This window comes from Aricia agestis, chromosome 10 (assembly GCF_905147365.1).
Source record: "Aricia agestis chromosome 10, ilAriAges1.1, whole genome shotgun sequence".
Lineage (NCBI taxonomy): Eukaryota > Metazoa > Arthropoda > Insecta > Lepidoptera > Lycaenidae > Aricia > Aricia agestis.
In genome coordinates this window covers 16,739,765-16,756,270 of record NC_056415.1, presented here as the reverse complement: position 1 = coordinate 16,756,270, position 16,506 = coordinate 16,739,765, and the positions used below count along the sequence as shown (strand labels likewise).

At 36.2% G+C, this 16,506-nt stretch overlaps 1 long non-coding RNA gene across 1 annotated transcript; it reads right to left on the bottom strand.

Annotated features, from left to right (window-relative positions):
* Positions 1-4,384: 4,384 nt before the first annotated feature.
* LOC121731298 lies at positions 4,385-6,912 on the bottom strand. Its single transcript, XR_006036207.1, has 4 exons — positions 6,873-6,912; positions 6,709-6,747; positions 5,756-5,906; positions 4,385-4,780 (listed from the first exon to the last, which is right to left on the bottom strand). It is a non-coding gene; the product is annotated as an uncharacterized LOC121731298 (long non-coding RNA).
* Positions 6,913-16,506: the final 9,594 nt, after the last annotated feature.

Here is a 16,506-nt window from a genome sequence, read left to right as displayed (position 1 = left end):
CTATCATGGTCTTAATGTCAAAGCTACTGGTCACCAGACCAGTAGCTTTGACCCTTTCGAAAAAAAACTACTTGTATTTTGTTACCAAACGACAAAAATATCGTAGTTTTGTGAAATTAAAATGAGGGTAGGTACAACTTTTGCTTGATTTATTACCGACAAGCATGAACAAAGTTTCATGCTTGATAGGCAACGGTTTCAATCGAAACAGAACCTATATGCTGCATTATTATGGCAAATATGTGCGACAAAACTCATACTAAGTTACATTAGATAAAATATTGACGTGGGAGAGCCATGCTTCGGCACGAATGGGCCGGCTCGACCGGAGAAATACCACGTCCTCACAGAAAACCGGCGTGAAACAGCGCTTCCGCTGTGTTTCGCCGAGTGAGTGAGTTTACCGGAGGCCCAATCCCCTACCCTTTTCCTTTCCCTACCCTCCCCTATTTCCTTCCGTACCCTCCCCTATTACCCCTTAAAAGGCCGGCAACGCACCTGCAGCTCTTCTGATGCTGCGAGTGTCCATGGGCGACGGAAGTTGCTTTCCATCAGGTGACCCGTTTGCTCGTTTGCCCCCTTATTTCATTAAAAAAAAAAAAAAAAACTAAAAATGAGATTGCGATGCGAATTCGCCCTTTATTAGCGCAGCATTAAAATAATAGAATTTTTATGCTAGCCTATGAACCTTAGTTTAAACTAGCTGTAGCCCGCGACTTCGTCCGCGTTAGGAAAATGTGATAACAAAGATACAGTCATTTTGGGTAACTTTGAATTGCGATTTAACTTTGAAAAATACAATAATGCATTGTTTTGTATTGTTCAAAATTAAATCGCAATTCAAAGTTACCCAAAAATGAGCGTAATGAAAAAGAATAAATTTTCCCTTTTTAAGGTTCCTTACCCAAATGGGAATTTATTACAAAGACTTTGAAGATTGTCTGTCTGTCCGTCTCCAGACTGTATCTCAAGAACCGCGCTAGCTAGATAGTTGGCATAACTAACCGTTTTTCTATTGCCGTTATAGCAACAAATACTAAAGACAAAATACTTAAAGAAAGTATTTGAAGGAGGCTCCCATACAACAAATGCCTTAATTTGGCCTTTTGCAGTCAATGTGATTACAAAATACGTATTTAAATTTTATTAATCAGTTTAATCACTAAGTACATGCTATAAAACAAAATCCTTAGTTTTGTCTGTCTGTATGTCTGATCGTGGTATACTTATAATTAAAAACCACTGCACAGATTTTCATGCTCTTTTCAATCGAAATAATGATTTTTCGGTAGGTTCAGGCATATTTAATTTGTTTCTGTGTGCATTTGAGTAAACTGTTGTCGGAAAAAATTAAGCCCTATGAATTATGATATGAGACGTAGGTAATAATAAAATAATGTATGGCGGAAATATGTTCCTTTTCTAGATCTACAAAAAAGCTCGCCTTAGAATATTATGTCTATCCTTGAAGGTGAAGGAGCTATGCTTACATTTATTTTTATATTGAAATTACGCTGAAGTTAGCTGCTACCGACTTAAAAATTATGAAGATCGAATACCTACAGAAATAGTTGACGCGTCTATTTGTGCCCCATTATCATATCACCACTTTCGTAAGCATTGTACCAAATTCGGGTTATATACAGCTACAAAACAGTTTTGAAAATCAGTAAAAAACGGTGGATCAATAATATAATCAAAGGCAAGAGTTTTTATAATACCTAATGTAACGTGATGATACACGGCCTAATTATAGTAATGATAATGATTAGTATTTAAATTGACACATTGACATTTAAATATGCTTTTAGTCACAGTATAGCAATGGGACTAATATTGCTATACTGTGTTTTAGTGCAAAAAATATCCAGGAGTTCCCTATACATATATCTCACGAATTTCAGTATCAGATCACCACTTTCGTAAGCGTTGTACCAAATTCGGGTTATTGTATCTCTATAAAGTACACTAAACACTAAATAGCAACAAAAGAGTTTTGAAAATCACTCAACAAACGGTGGTACAATAATATAATCAAAGGCAAGATTTTTGATAATAATGTTTGCATGATTATAGTGATGATGATGATTAGTATTATTGACACATTTACATAATAATACGCTTTTAGTTGTTGAAACAACGCCAAAATTGCCGAACATTTATCTATAAGGATTCAGGAGTTCTTTACAGCACTTTCGGAACCAGGGTGTACTTCGGCGCAAATTCTTATTTTTTGGTAGTTAAAACTTAAAATCCTTCAGAAAAACGTAAAATCACTATATGTTTTCATATAAAAGAAGTTCTGTCGATTTCTCATGGATTGCATCATCAAATCACCACTTTTGTGATCATGTTACCAAGTTCGGGTTACATCTTATATAATAACAAAAGAATTTTGGAAATCGGTCTAAAAACGACGGAGTTGTCCGCGAACCAAAATAAAAAAAGTGAAATACATCCTCCTCCTTTTCGAAAGTCGGTTAAAAAGTAGCCTAAGTTATGCCTTACTACATCAGCTATGTGCCAAAAAAAGTCCCGTCAAAATCGCTCTAGCCGTTTCAGAGATTAGCCGGAACAAACAGACAGACAGACATACAGACAAAAATTGTAAAAAATGTTGCTTTGGTGTATGTACCCTATATACATTCATATGCATCTAGTAAAAAACGGTTCTTTCAATATTACAAACAGACACTCCAATTTTATTTATGTGTATAGATGTATAGATGTATAGATTAAGAACATGTAAAACTTATTTTATCAAGGCGGTAAGGTACAGTTTCCTTACAATAACAAGCGTTTCTTTTAGCTCAATATAACATTTTACAAGGAAAACCGCCAAGTGTGAGCACTGAGCAGTCAATACACCCTTGTATTTTTATTTCGCCTTTGATCCCTATCAAAGGCGACGATATTTTCGGCCGAACGACCGGGATTTACACAAAACGCTCACATTATAACACAAACATAACGGACAGAGGGGGCTTTTCAAAACTTGCAACAGCGCGGTTTTTATTTTAATTAAATTCAAATGTCAAAAGTAATAGATTTTACATTTTGGAAATAGTATAGCTACATAAGCTAAGTTATAAGTAAATTAACATCAATATAAAGATACGGATACGGTTCATTACTTTGTATGGTTGCAAATTACACTAGCTTTGTCTTGGAGTAGACTATTGCACCAAGAATCACAAACAATCGGTCTAACTTGCGTATGTATGCCTTTATTACCTATGTAGGTAAATAACTTATCTATACTAATATTATAAATGCGAAAGTATCTCTGTCTGTCTGTCTGTCTGTCTCGCTTTCACGCCAAAACTACCGAACCGATTGTAATGAAATTTTGTATACAGATAGTCTAAAGCCTGAGAAAGGACATAGGCTACTTTTTTACTGGAAAAAAGGGTTGTAAGGAGGTGAAAATACGAAAATTTGTTCAAATTAAGTTAGTTCCAAAAATGGCGCCGTGCGTCTCTTACATCACGCTAACGCTTGCCCAACATCTTTCTATAAGAGATCATTATACATTCGAGTTTCGATTTTTTTCGGTTGTTATTTCTCTTTTACGTTATTAATTATAAGTCAGTACTTTATATTATATACAGTGACGTAACCTTATGCCCCAATTTCACCAACGACTGTTAAAGTTAACGCTCAAATTAGTATCACGTTACCTCTTTCATTTTTCTTATGAATGAAAGAGAAGACATGACATTTTAACAAGCTGTTAACACTAACATACGTTGGTGAAATTGGGGCTAAACCTATCAATGATAAATAGTTTATGGGTAAAGCTGTGTAATTGGGGGGCTAAATAAGCTTTAAAATTTGGCATAATATATAAAGTTTAATAAAAAAAATGAAATATTATGTGCACACTGCACAGATGGTTTTGATATAAGGGGCACCAGGGTTTTTTTTATAAAAGCTTTTGACACCAATTTTGTTGACATCGCGCGCTATAAACTGAAGTCCACGCGGACGAAGTCGCGGGCAACAGCTAGTTAACCTATAAAGCCCCATTAGATATACAATAACAATAGATTTCCAAGAATCCACGATCGAAGGATGGTATCTAGTGCAACACTCAAATAAAATTATCATGTTATGTTTTGATATTGGAATTTAGATATTTAAATTTAAATAAGTACTTAATAAAAACCCACTTGCACAAGCCCGAAGAATCCTAAAAAATAGTCTTGTAATTTCACTTTTTAGTATGTTCATTATTATACAAGATGAGATTGAGATCCTGATTTTAACTCATGAATTTGAACTTAACTGGGCAAAGTAGACTAGATTGCAATCAAAGGCTTTGTCACTAAATTACACTGAAAAAGTATTTATGATTTTAGGGAGTTGAAATAAAAATATCGAATTAAAGGAAAAAAATGTAATAAAATATCAAAAAAGTTGAACACTTATACCTACGTCAAACAAAAAATTGCGCTTCACTACTTGTTTTTCTGCGATTAGCCGACTGATAACAGGAATTACTTAAACTTAATCACTACTTACACTAGAATCTTAATCTATTATCGCAAGTACAAAAGTAACGGAAAAGTAATTGGTTTACACACATTAGTCTAAGTTTACAATAAGTTTGCATCAGTGTTACAATATCCCCACTTATATCGTTACATAGAGTTACATCAGTTTCATCACGCTAACTAATTTAACATAACACATCTCCAGCCGAGGATTCGGTACAGATGTCACTTGTAGAGTCAATTCTAACGAGGTACTCCATTTTTCTCTATATATATTATTATTTCTGAAACAAAGAGAAATATTTTGAGTAACTAAAACCTAAGTTTCTTGGTAACTAGTTTAAATGCTTTCAGAGATCGATCGATTCGAATAGGTCGATCCTGGCAATGCATCAGATGCAGTGGTGGTAATGTGTCGTGGAACATTTAAAAATAGGCTAAGTAAGTATGGATACAATTTGAAAAGAACATATTTGTTACAACTAGACGTTCCGCGCGGTTTCGCTCGCGTAAATTAGGAAATTTACGGAAAATGTACGGTCATTTTCCCGCAAAAAATAGCCTATGTCTCTTTAAGTGGTCCTCTCTATATCTGTACCAAATAACATAAAAATTGCTGTAGTAATTCGGGAGAAAATCCCTTTCAAATCATTTTCTCCGTTTTTTTTTCACATTTTCCTATTTCTTCGCTCCTCATCATGCTAAGACTAATAGTCTTAGCATGATAATTTATAGCCTATAACCTTCCTCGATAAATGGAGCTAATACTGAAATAATTTTTCAAATCGGACCAGTAGTTCCTGAGATTAGCGCGTTCAAACAAACAAACCAACTCTTCCGCTTTATTAGTATACAAATGGAAAATTGTGTCTATCTATCCGTCTGCCGGTCCATCTATCCATCTAAATATCTGCTCGTTGCATATTATGTTTTCCACTTAAATCACTGAACCCACTCAGATAAAATTAGGTATGGCTAGATAACCTTGTTGAGGACATAATAGCAAAATTTTATTACAGCAAAACGTACGATTACCACACATTATATGGACGGACAGACATACAGACAATCTTACGACGAATTATTATTATGAGGAATCATAAGGATTCTGATTTTCTGCCATTTGGCTATTTAAGACCCTAAAAAGACACTTAACATCTCCATTGTGGGTATAGCAGACAATAGATTTTCAATTGTTATGCGGCAGCCGGCTGCCGCTTGATGATTGATGGGTTAAAGGTGATAAAAATAATACTCACATTAATATAACCTTACAAACTAAGCGCAGATCTGAACGCGTCTCCACATGGAGGGGCGACAGCGGCGCGGGCCAGCGGGCGGCCGGCGACCATCATGATGATGGATGCGGCCGCGGCATCGGATGTGGCCTGGTGACGGGGGTCCATTGACCTGAAACGTGGAGAAGAATGAGAAACAGGTAAGAAGAGCGTCAGGCCATTGGTTGCCAATATGGTTGAGTTGAGAAACAGATAAGAAGAGAGTAAGTTGGTAATATAGGATTGGGCTACTGGTTGGTTGATTGGGTTGCTTTGGAAGGTGGAATATCATGAGGAGGAGAGGAGGTGGCCTGGTGATGGGGGTACATTGACCTGAAACGTGGAGACGAATGAGAAACTCAACAAGAGCGGAAAGGTTGCTATTGGTATAAGTACCAATAGCAACATTTCGCTCAATAGGTTTCAATAGGGTTGGGTGGCTGGTTGGTTGGGTTCCCCTGGAAGGTTGAACATTATGAGGAGGAGAGGCTAGGGAGACGTGGCAACCTGTTGTTTCATTGTAGATTATTTTGCGATGCAGCGAGGAGAGCAATTTAGTAAGAGAGCGGAAGAGTTGCTATTGGTCGGTGTTATAGTTAGCCGTGATGCCGGCTCGGTGCGGTATTCCCCGTTCCCCGTTTACAGACAATATCTGTACGTAAAGAGAAAGGATAACTTATAATAAGATAGTTAAGACAAGATAAAGCATAATGAGAAAAAATGCATGGTATTTCTTCGTCAACAGTATAAATTGAACGATATTTAAAATTGCGGAACGAAAAGATGGCGACGTTTCAGCAAAACTATATCTTGCTATATTATTATCAATAGCTAAGTATAAGTTATCTTATTACCGTTTTAATCTAATATTGTCAATGGTAATATCACTGTTGATTAAAGAAAATAAAGCACTCAAATATAAAAAATAAACTTACCTCCCGACAACAGGTCGTAGAGGCGGTAGCCCTGGCTCACTGAAACGCAAAAATATAACAAATTATTGCACAAGAAAAATATTTCACTGTTGTATGTCAATTGTTTCAGTTTGCATGAATATTACGAGTTAAAAAAAGTACGTCTTAAAAAAATCAACACTTACGCCCCGCGTCATCGTCCAAATGCGCAGGAGCACATGGTTTTCCGCCTTTTATACCAGCGATAGGAAGCCTCACATGTAAAAACAAGTAACTGAAAATTCCTATGCCTAATTTATTAAATATCATCAAGGAATTTTCTATTGTTAGCCTTTTCATTGATTTGGAAGGGATGACATTACGATGTTGCCACTTTTTAATTTCTTCACTTTTTTGACAGACTATAATCTTATTTTTTACTTTGAGCAGAATGGAATGACATAATATAAGAAAAGTTTCCGTTAATGTTTAAAATTCAACATAATTTGATATTAATTGTTATTAACTAGATAAAATAACTCAACATTTCCTGCAAACCTTAAAATTCTTAAAAAAATAACTTATGCACGTCGCGTTGTATTAGAAAAAAGATAGGTTTACAAAAATGTACGCTTGCATACATTTGTTTTTTTTTTCAGATACGTTCCATTACATGTATTTCGTCAAGTAACCTCAGCGGCCAGCGCTAGAACTTTCTGGATTTTTCAATCTACCCACATTAAAAAATGTTAGTTCATTAATGTTTATTAAAATATAAGAATACTTACTAGATTTAGGAATTCCATTGTCTATAATACGCAATGCTTAAAATTGAAAAAAAAAAACTTAAAAGTCTTTTAGTGGTATAACATAATGTTATTATGTATAGTGACCTTACTTTAAATGACTTTTTAAATAACATTGAATCAAACAGTTTGATTCAAACCTTACGTCACAATAGACAAATTCTGTCTACTCTGCTTACGTGTTTGATGAAACCATAATATGATGTCGGTTTGAACGGTTGTCAAACGGCATCGCACAGTTTGGTCCCTCGAACTTTTTGACAAACCCCTCAAACTAGTTTTGTAAACGATCAAAATGCTTTGAGTCAAACCAAAATGTACGTGTTAGAATCAAACCGTTTGATCGTCTCGGGAGCCCTTTAATACGTATCTAAATTGTGCAAAACTTCTAATGACATGTCGCTTAATTCACCCTTTACTATAAGGTACTAGGGTTGAGTTTTAAATACAAAATTAGTTGAACACATATTACATAGTTAATGATGCTTGGAATCAATCTGCATTCATAACTAATTTTTTTCAAATTTGTCACTTGATTCGTTATTACATGACGCTGTCCAATTAACTTTATCATTTTAGTTTTAAAATATGGAAGTACGGGCAGGGTTTATACTATAAGAAGCGAAGTGAGACGAAGTTCACGGTCATCTAGTACTTCAATAAGTCTATAGTTAAGTATTTCTTACCTTTTTAGTTCCTGCATCCAAAGAAATATTGCTATTTCAGTATTTTCAAACTAGAAAATATTAAGATAAGGAGCATTAAAATTTGAAATCTCCAAAGTTATATTAGAAATTCTCTTTGTTCAGCGTCCCGTCTGGCCATTTAATATTTCCTATCCTTAAAGACAAATGTCCACCCACCACCCGGGGGGTGTTATATAACACATCCCGAAACACCCCAAATCTACCCCCCGGTGGAAAATGACCCCCCAATGGTGCAGTGGGCGGGGCGCGGCCACGCCTCCTCGGCTGGGCGTAGCTTAGAAGAGCGATGGGCACTTAAATTACTTTAAATATATCTCGTTAATTTTTATTGCTAGCGAACTAAAGTATTTGGGAAATTGCGGTTATAATATATTAAGTAATAAGATTATAGTGGCAGTTTTCGGATGAAGCTGTAGGTATAAATAGCTGGCGGTTGCACTCAGAGACATATTTTTATAATTAGGTTATAGGGCCCTCTCCATTTTGGTCCAATATGGATAACCAAGGTTGCAAAGCTGTCTATAACATTCATAATCGTTCATAAACAATATTATATGCTACCTGGAGAGGCCGTGGTTTGAAGGCTATAACATAATATAAAGAAAAAACGCTTTCTGCAGTCAAGGCGTCATTAAATTAAATTACTAATAAGTAGGTACGTAATCAATTATTACTGTCGGTGGGTATGGTTGTTAAAGTTTAATAGGTTACAACGCTTTTCTCCAAGCGCTGCAGCTGCTGCATACAAAATAGTCAAAAAGATAGACATTACACCTTACACCACGCAGATACTGACCGGCTATGGCGGATTCGCCTTCTACTTGAACAGATTCAAGCTGAAGGAGGATCCGTCGTGTCTGTGTCAGCCCGGAGTCGAGGAGACGGTTCCTCTCCTGCTACTCGAGTATCCAATTTTTGCTAGTAATTGATACGATATTGAACAAAAATTGGGCACATTGATAACGGGTGAGAATCTGCCATCCATCCTGGGGGGGAAAAAGCGGGACATCTTCCTAGCTTTTTGCGGGACGATCGTGGATGTAGTTTATAACAGAAATGAAATGAGAAATCTGTGATACAAATTAGGTTCTATATATAGGTTAACAGCTGTGATGTTAGGATAGTTTTTTTGTATTGTTACATTTTTTTATTGAGTTTTTACTATTGACATTTTATTTAATTTAGTATTTGGAATTGTTAATTTTATTATTTTAACATTATTGGCTTTTTTAAGTTATGCATAGTAGGCATTGTAATTTAGATGTATTTTGAAAAAAAATTATTACATTAACATGGAAAACCAAAAAATAAAATTGCGAAATAACGAGTTTCGAGTTTAATTGTAGGTTCTAGTTTCTACTTATGGTTCTACCTAACTTCTAAAATTATAAGTAAGTACATAATTATAATTATTGTAATTCATACTTGTAGCAAACGAAATGAACGTTCGTTTTCGAAAAAGTAGGTCCATGATTTCACTGTTTAGTCTTACAAATAAAAAAATAAGTTTGGAAATCACCGGGATTAGCAAATTTCCTTATTAATTACTATATTTTTAACTGACAAAAATCCCATTCGTCTCAATCTGTTCAGAGGTATAATATCTCACTGTGATAACCGATCACGGATTGTATTAGCCCCGTGGACATAATAGACAATTTCGCATTTATTATATTATTACCTGCGAATGGATTCACCTATTTAAACCCCACTTTTGAAAATTTGTAAATGTTGTGCTAAAGCTGCGGAACTAACGGTGTGGTTGACAAAAGATTAAAAAAATGCTAATTCAGTACCGTCTAAACAATGTTTTCGGCAATTACTGAACACGTACACCGCGCACTCAAAAAAAGGGCGTGTTTAGGTATATTATTGGTTTTGTAACAAACAGAATATTATATTCATATTTAATTTTCCTTTGTTTTATTGAAAACTAAGTATAATACGAAATAATAATAGTAGGTTATTGTACTCAATTACCTATTATTATATATTATAATTTTCTAAATTAAAGAGGGTTTATCTACGATAAACGTACCTATTTAAGTTCGCAAAGTTATAAAAATATAATTAATTAGGTAATCAATTCAAATTTTAACTTGTTTAATGATGTTGTCAATACAACTTGTTTGTCGTCCTGTAAGGAATGTAGTAACATGACCAATTGCAGATGTATGCCAAATCTAGTCATGCAATTTCGTACACGTCACCTACGCCTACACGCTTTCATGACTAGATATATTTTGTCTATCATTCCCTAAAAAGAAACCATACGATGGTCATTCTAATTATTATATTAGGTTATGTTGGTTTATTCTCCACAGAAAATAGACAAAGCGATAGACTAACAAGCGAAATCTATGATTTTGTCCCAAAAATATGTTAGTATATCTGTTCTTTCTCATTTGTTCTGTGTCACCACGCTTTCAGGAGAAATAAATTTTTTCCTATGCTCACGGCATATTTTGTCAACCAAAACAATGCCCACGCCTCATTTTCTCGCGGGGGAATTTTAGATGTCCGCGGGTGTATTTTCCATCTGTCGTCGCGGTCCCGGTCCCGTTTTAAAAAAGGAAAGTCCCGGGAAGTCCCACCCACAGGATGTTTATTGTTCTAGATGCCCACATATTTTATTTACTAAGTGGCTACTTTGAATAAAAACGCGGTTCGCCGTTAAAAAGTACAAAAGTGTGGCGTATCGTGGTGATTTATTCGTTTTATCTGCTTTGTCTTGAGTAAAAAGGCCGTTTAAATGCTGACGTTGTAGATAAGTGAAACGCCCGTTACGGTCGATCCGTTTGCGTAGGAAACGTTTGCAAAAATAACTTATAGTAGGTACGTGTAGTGTAGTTATTTTGGAAATTTGAATAACAGTTATATAAACTCCCGATAAACTATTTAAAATTATCTTGTAATAATCTTAAGGTGATGTATCTCATGACAGGGGATGAATTATTATAAAACGAAAGTGCAGAATGCAAAAGAAACTAAGAGTGGGTTGCACCAACATACTTTAACTATAACTTTAACTACAATGCAAAATGTCAAATCTTTGGTTAAAGCATCTTCCGTCGCCCATGGACACTCGCAGCATCAGAAGAGCTGCAGGTGCGTTGCCAGCCTTTTAAGAGGGAATAGGGGAGGGTAGGAAAGGGAATAGGGTAGGGGAATTGGGCCTCCGGTAAACTCGCTCACTGTTTCACGCCGGTTTTCTGTGAGAACGTGGTATTTATCTGGTCGAGCCGGCCCATTCATGCCGAAGCATGGCTCTCCCACGTATAAAGATTTTTTCGAAGTTTTCGACAAGGCTTTAAATGCACGTGGCGAAAAAAGGAACTAACTCTGTCATAATACAAAAACGCCATTTTTGACAGTTCTCCTTGTTACGTTAATTTATAGCCCTATCGGACCAGCTGTCATCTATCAAAATCTGTGGTCAAAGTTAAGGTTAAAGTTAAAGTTAGCCTTAACTATAACCATAACTTTAACTTTAACCACGCCTCTGGTGTAACCCACCCTAAGTAATTTTGCCTACTTCACAATATTAGCTAATTTATGATGTCGAAACTCCGATACATCAAAATCATAAGGTATTATTTTTATATTTGCATATTACGAATGTATGTTTGATAAGTATAATATTTTGTTCCACCATGATACCATCATTCATCTTGTTTTTGAGCATTATTTCATAATAATATAATTTAATTGCTAAAGTAAGATGGGATATTGTGATTTGTGAATCTCGGCTAATACTTGCGTAGTCAGGGCCCGTACCGTCCGATTGTTTGAGTCTCAAAACGGTTTCGTAGTAAGCCTACAGGTTATAATTTTGACACATCTGTACACTATCGTGGCGACGCGCTATTCGTTTGTTTGCTGTTGTAATCAGACCACAATTGCTCGGTCCGTCGTGCTGGGATCGGTACTCGGTAATCTCGCTGAGCAAACACTGCTCCCATGATTGTGATACAGGGTGTTCTACGACTAGTGTTGATTTTGATCTCTTTTATATAGATTGAGTTTCAATTTTTAATGATTTAAAAATGGAAGGAAGTTTTAACTTACTTTTCTACTTTTGGTCTTAATAAACAAGCTTGGCAAATGGTATGGGCCTGTTGGCGGCCATACGTACGCTAGGACTAAGATATAAAGTACTTACAGAAAAGTTTCATAAACATACTGGAATTCCATGTTCAGTTAGAAAATATGTTAGTTACATGCAATACAATTTGTCTTATGTATCGATTGCATTGAATTTTTGTTGAAAGTTGCGACGCAAATTCGTTGAATTTCGTTAATTTTGTGACCTTTTTCAAATACTATTATATATTTTGTAATAAAGCAATTACTATATCTTCGTTGTTAAACACTAACAAATAAAATATTAAATAAGTAATCCGACATAATTTTCAAGGTGAAGAGTGTAAACTCTAAAATGTATAATTTTTGCACTAACAATATGCGATCAGCCTATACACAGGCTACCGTGGGAGTCGCAGGAGCGTGGTCGGTCGGGCGCCGGCGGCGAGCGCGCCTGCACATTACCGCACAGACGGACACAATTATTGTTAACGTGTTAGTTGGTACATGTAGTAGATGATCAAGACTTACTACTAGATTATTGTAAGCAATAAAAACATTTTGAAACACCTCGGGAATAGTCGTAGTAAGAAGGTTAATGTCTCCACTTCTACTTGTTAAATGATTAGTTTATCACCTGCGACCCCATGGCCACAATAGAAACGCGAAAGTATAGAAACTCTGTGGAGATAAACTGAAGGTGCCGTTCCGATCTTTACCACGGCTAGCCGCGACCGACAAAAATTCAAATAAAATGCCAATTATTTGATTTTTTGTCGGTCGCGGCTAGCCGCCGTAAAGACCAGAACGGTACCTTCAGTTTATCTCCACAGCTTTTCTATACTTTCGCATTTCTACTGTGGCCATGCTAGGGTCGCTGATGACCGTAAATATCGTCAAAACAACTATACTATATAGGGACCCACAGTCCTTAAATAATGTGACTCTGCAGACTACTTTATACTTTAGTCTACTGTGTACTAGTATAGTGAATACTTTTATAATTTAAAACTTCAATATTTATACTTCTACCACTATTTTTCTATTTTTTTAAATAATTTTCTTTGGTCCTTATAGTCCTAGGCTTATACAGAATATTATGTATAAGCCTAGGACTATAAGCATAAGCATAATATATTGAGGTTTGGCATCTCGCTAACTATAGGTATAATAGTAAGCGAGATGCCAAATGTTAAAAAAAGTTACAATCAGTACCGACTACTGCAGTAGCTACTTCTAGATTGACCGTAAGACACTTAACAGTGATCTGTGGCGGTACTCACAATTAGCGCCACATTCTTACATCGCGCTATCGAAGTTTTCTAAGCACGCCGGTATATATGTTACGCTCAAAGACCGAAAACGCTCAGTGAGCGGAAAAATAGCTCACAACGCGTTGTGGTCACAGTGAAACAGCCACGACGCGAAATTCGCGTTGTGGCTCTAATGAAAACGGCCACGACGCGTTCTGGCAATCACAAAAAGACCATAACGCGAAATTCGTGTCGTGGCTGATATGCTGTTCGTTTTTTTTAATTTGTTATATTAATATTTGAATTACTACGCTTACTATAAAATATTATATCTTCTTTTCTAGTCTTTTTATCTTTGAGAAAATTGAGCGTATCATAAATACGACAGCTGAAATGTATCATGTGGGCTCCGGCCTGACCTAGCATAACACCTCGTTCGGTCGGAAGATCTTCTTTTGCGGTCTCCACGCATATACCTCATATTCTATTATTTTAAAACATCACAATATTTTATAGCACATAATGTTTATATAATATCTAGAAGAAAAAGTGCGGCGCCACCGGGCTCGCATAACACAGTAATTGATGACGTTAAGAGGTTGTATAGAGCCTCTATAATAGAGGCTGTATATCATAAATGTCATTATGTCGTAATTGGCAATTTAATACACAGCCAGTTCGCACGGAAAAAATGATTTATATGTGAATGATTCACCGATAAATATACGTATGTGCTAAGACATTGGTGTGGCAGACTGTAATTTCTCTCTCTTTTCAAAGCCTGTACGTCGTACGAGTAACGCGAACGTCCTAATTTAAAAATATAAAGTGTGGCCGTGTTACCCCTTTATAGTTAACCCCAAAAATTAGGTAAAGGGATACTTTGAATCCCGGAAAAGGACATAGTCACAGATTAAAAAATAGTTACCTATCTACTACGTGTAAACATGGTATAGTTTTTGTCATGGTAAAAAGTACGGTTCCTGTACGATAAACCAATTGCAACGAAGTTGCAGGCCACAATATAATATGGTCAACGATGTGTCAGCTGTAATTGATTGATAACGATCAGTGTTGGTCATATTATGGTTCTATTAGTTTCAGGACCTTAGGTAGATTAGTAATCTATCTAAGGTCCCGATTTGGTAGTTCTTTATTCCAAAAAAGTCGATATCCATCGCGGTTCAAAAACCGTATCATACTTTCAATTCAGTGCATCCACAACAAGACTTGACGTCCAGCCAGTGTGCAGACAGACCTTTTGCACTATGACATATGATACACTCGAATTCATATATCAAACGCACATAAAAGTTAAATATATCACGCGATAACCACACCTAAGAACAAGAAATAAAGCGTAAAATTGCGTGTATATTTTAATATTTTTCGCGGGATACAGTCAGCCAAATCCTGCATACGGATTCAACGGTGCAGAAAATGACATGTCAGTGTCGAGAGCTCGTCACCTCCATTTACATACTAGAATATTCGGGATGAAAAATCTCCTCCAAATATATGCTGTCCTGGTACATTCGTGCTCAGTCGGGGATATTTTGCTTGAAATTTTCACCTGCCACCACAATATAATGTACAGGTCTAATTATATCATTCTCAGATGTACTTGTGCTTGTTTGATTTAAAATTAACCTATATTCAAAATATATCTTTTCTTTCATAAACACGAGAGGCGAGTAAAAGGTCGTAAACCCTAGTTAACTTTAACTCAAACTGGTGTAAGAGGCTCCCTCATAGCCTAAACCAGTCCAGTCACCAATTAGTTTCGCTGGGGGTCCATTTTGAGAATTGAAATGACCTTCGCGGTCCACACATTTTATAAAAAAAAAAATGTTTCATAAAATTAAATAAAGGTAATTACGGAAATAACAAAGGTATTGTCTGCTTAGCCAAGGAGACACTTTGAAAACCGTTGTAGTGATTTGCAATTAATGTGCGTATATGTTACCTATTGATAATTGATATACCATAATTATCATTGCAGCCAAATAATTATTATTTCTTATTTTATAAAATATTAGTATCGGTTCATCTACTCATGTTTTCAATTATGGCTAGCCATAGAAGACGTCACTAATGTTTTTAGTAAAATCAAATGTATTATTTTTATAATTAGCCTTAAAATATTAAAGAAAGATAAAGGGCACGCTATAAGTATAATTATAATTATGAGATGTATAAGGCTTCAAACCTAGGGTAAACAGTCCTTAACATCTCACACATTTTGCGAATACCTCTCTAAGTGATGGAAAACTTTATAAATTGCCCAAAAACTAAGAAAACTTTCATAAACTTTCAGTTACAATCCCTCCTAGCCTTACGAGGATCATAAGTCGCTGCACAGTGCACAGTAAGTTATCATCAAAAGAAATGTCTGGTCTCAATTCAATCTAGCAAAACGTAGAAATATTTCGCCTTATAAATAAACCGATTCAACAAAGCACAGAGATTAGCATTATCAAATAGTAAGTCGATGCAAAAATATTCAAAACGACGCCATATTGTATTTACCGATATGTACGCCACCTAGCGGCCGCGGGCCCAGCGGCGCGCCTGCTCCTTGCACTCACTACACCACTCACTACGGCACCACTAGTCATCGCGGAACCATTACTCCAACCACTAGTCGGTAACCGACCACCAGTCCGACCACTCATCACCACTAATCGACTAATTACGGGAGCTATGCCGTCGCCGACAGCGAAACGTCGAATGAAATCCTCCACCATGTTGTTACTGAATTTTATACTCCATCCCAGGCACCAGAGCCTCCAAGTTCGCCTCCTTCAAATTCGTTATGCATACAGCACCAAGGGCTGTTGAATACCGTTCGCGTTTATTTATGAACAGGCAAACTTCTGGCCGGCGTAGGCTCGCGCCCCGGACTGGCGACCAGATGCACACGATCGCTGAAAAAAGGGCTTTTTATGTATTCAACTTCACAACTCGGCTCATCTGCAAGTCGTATTATGG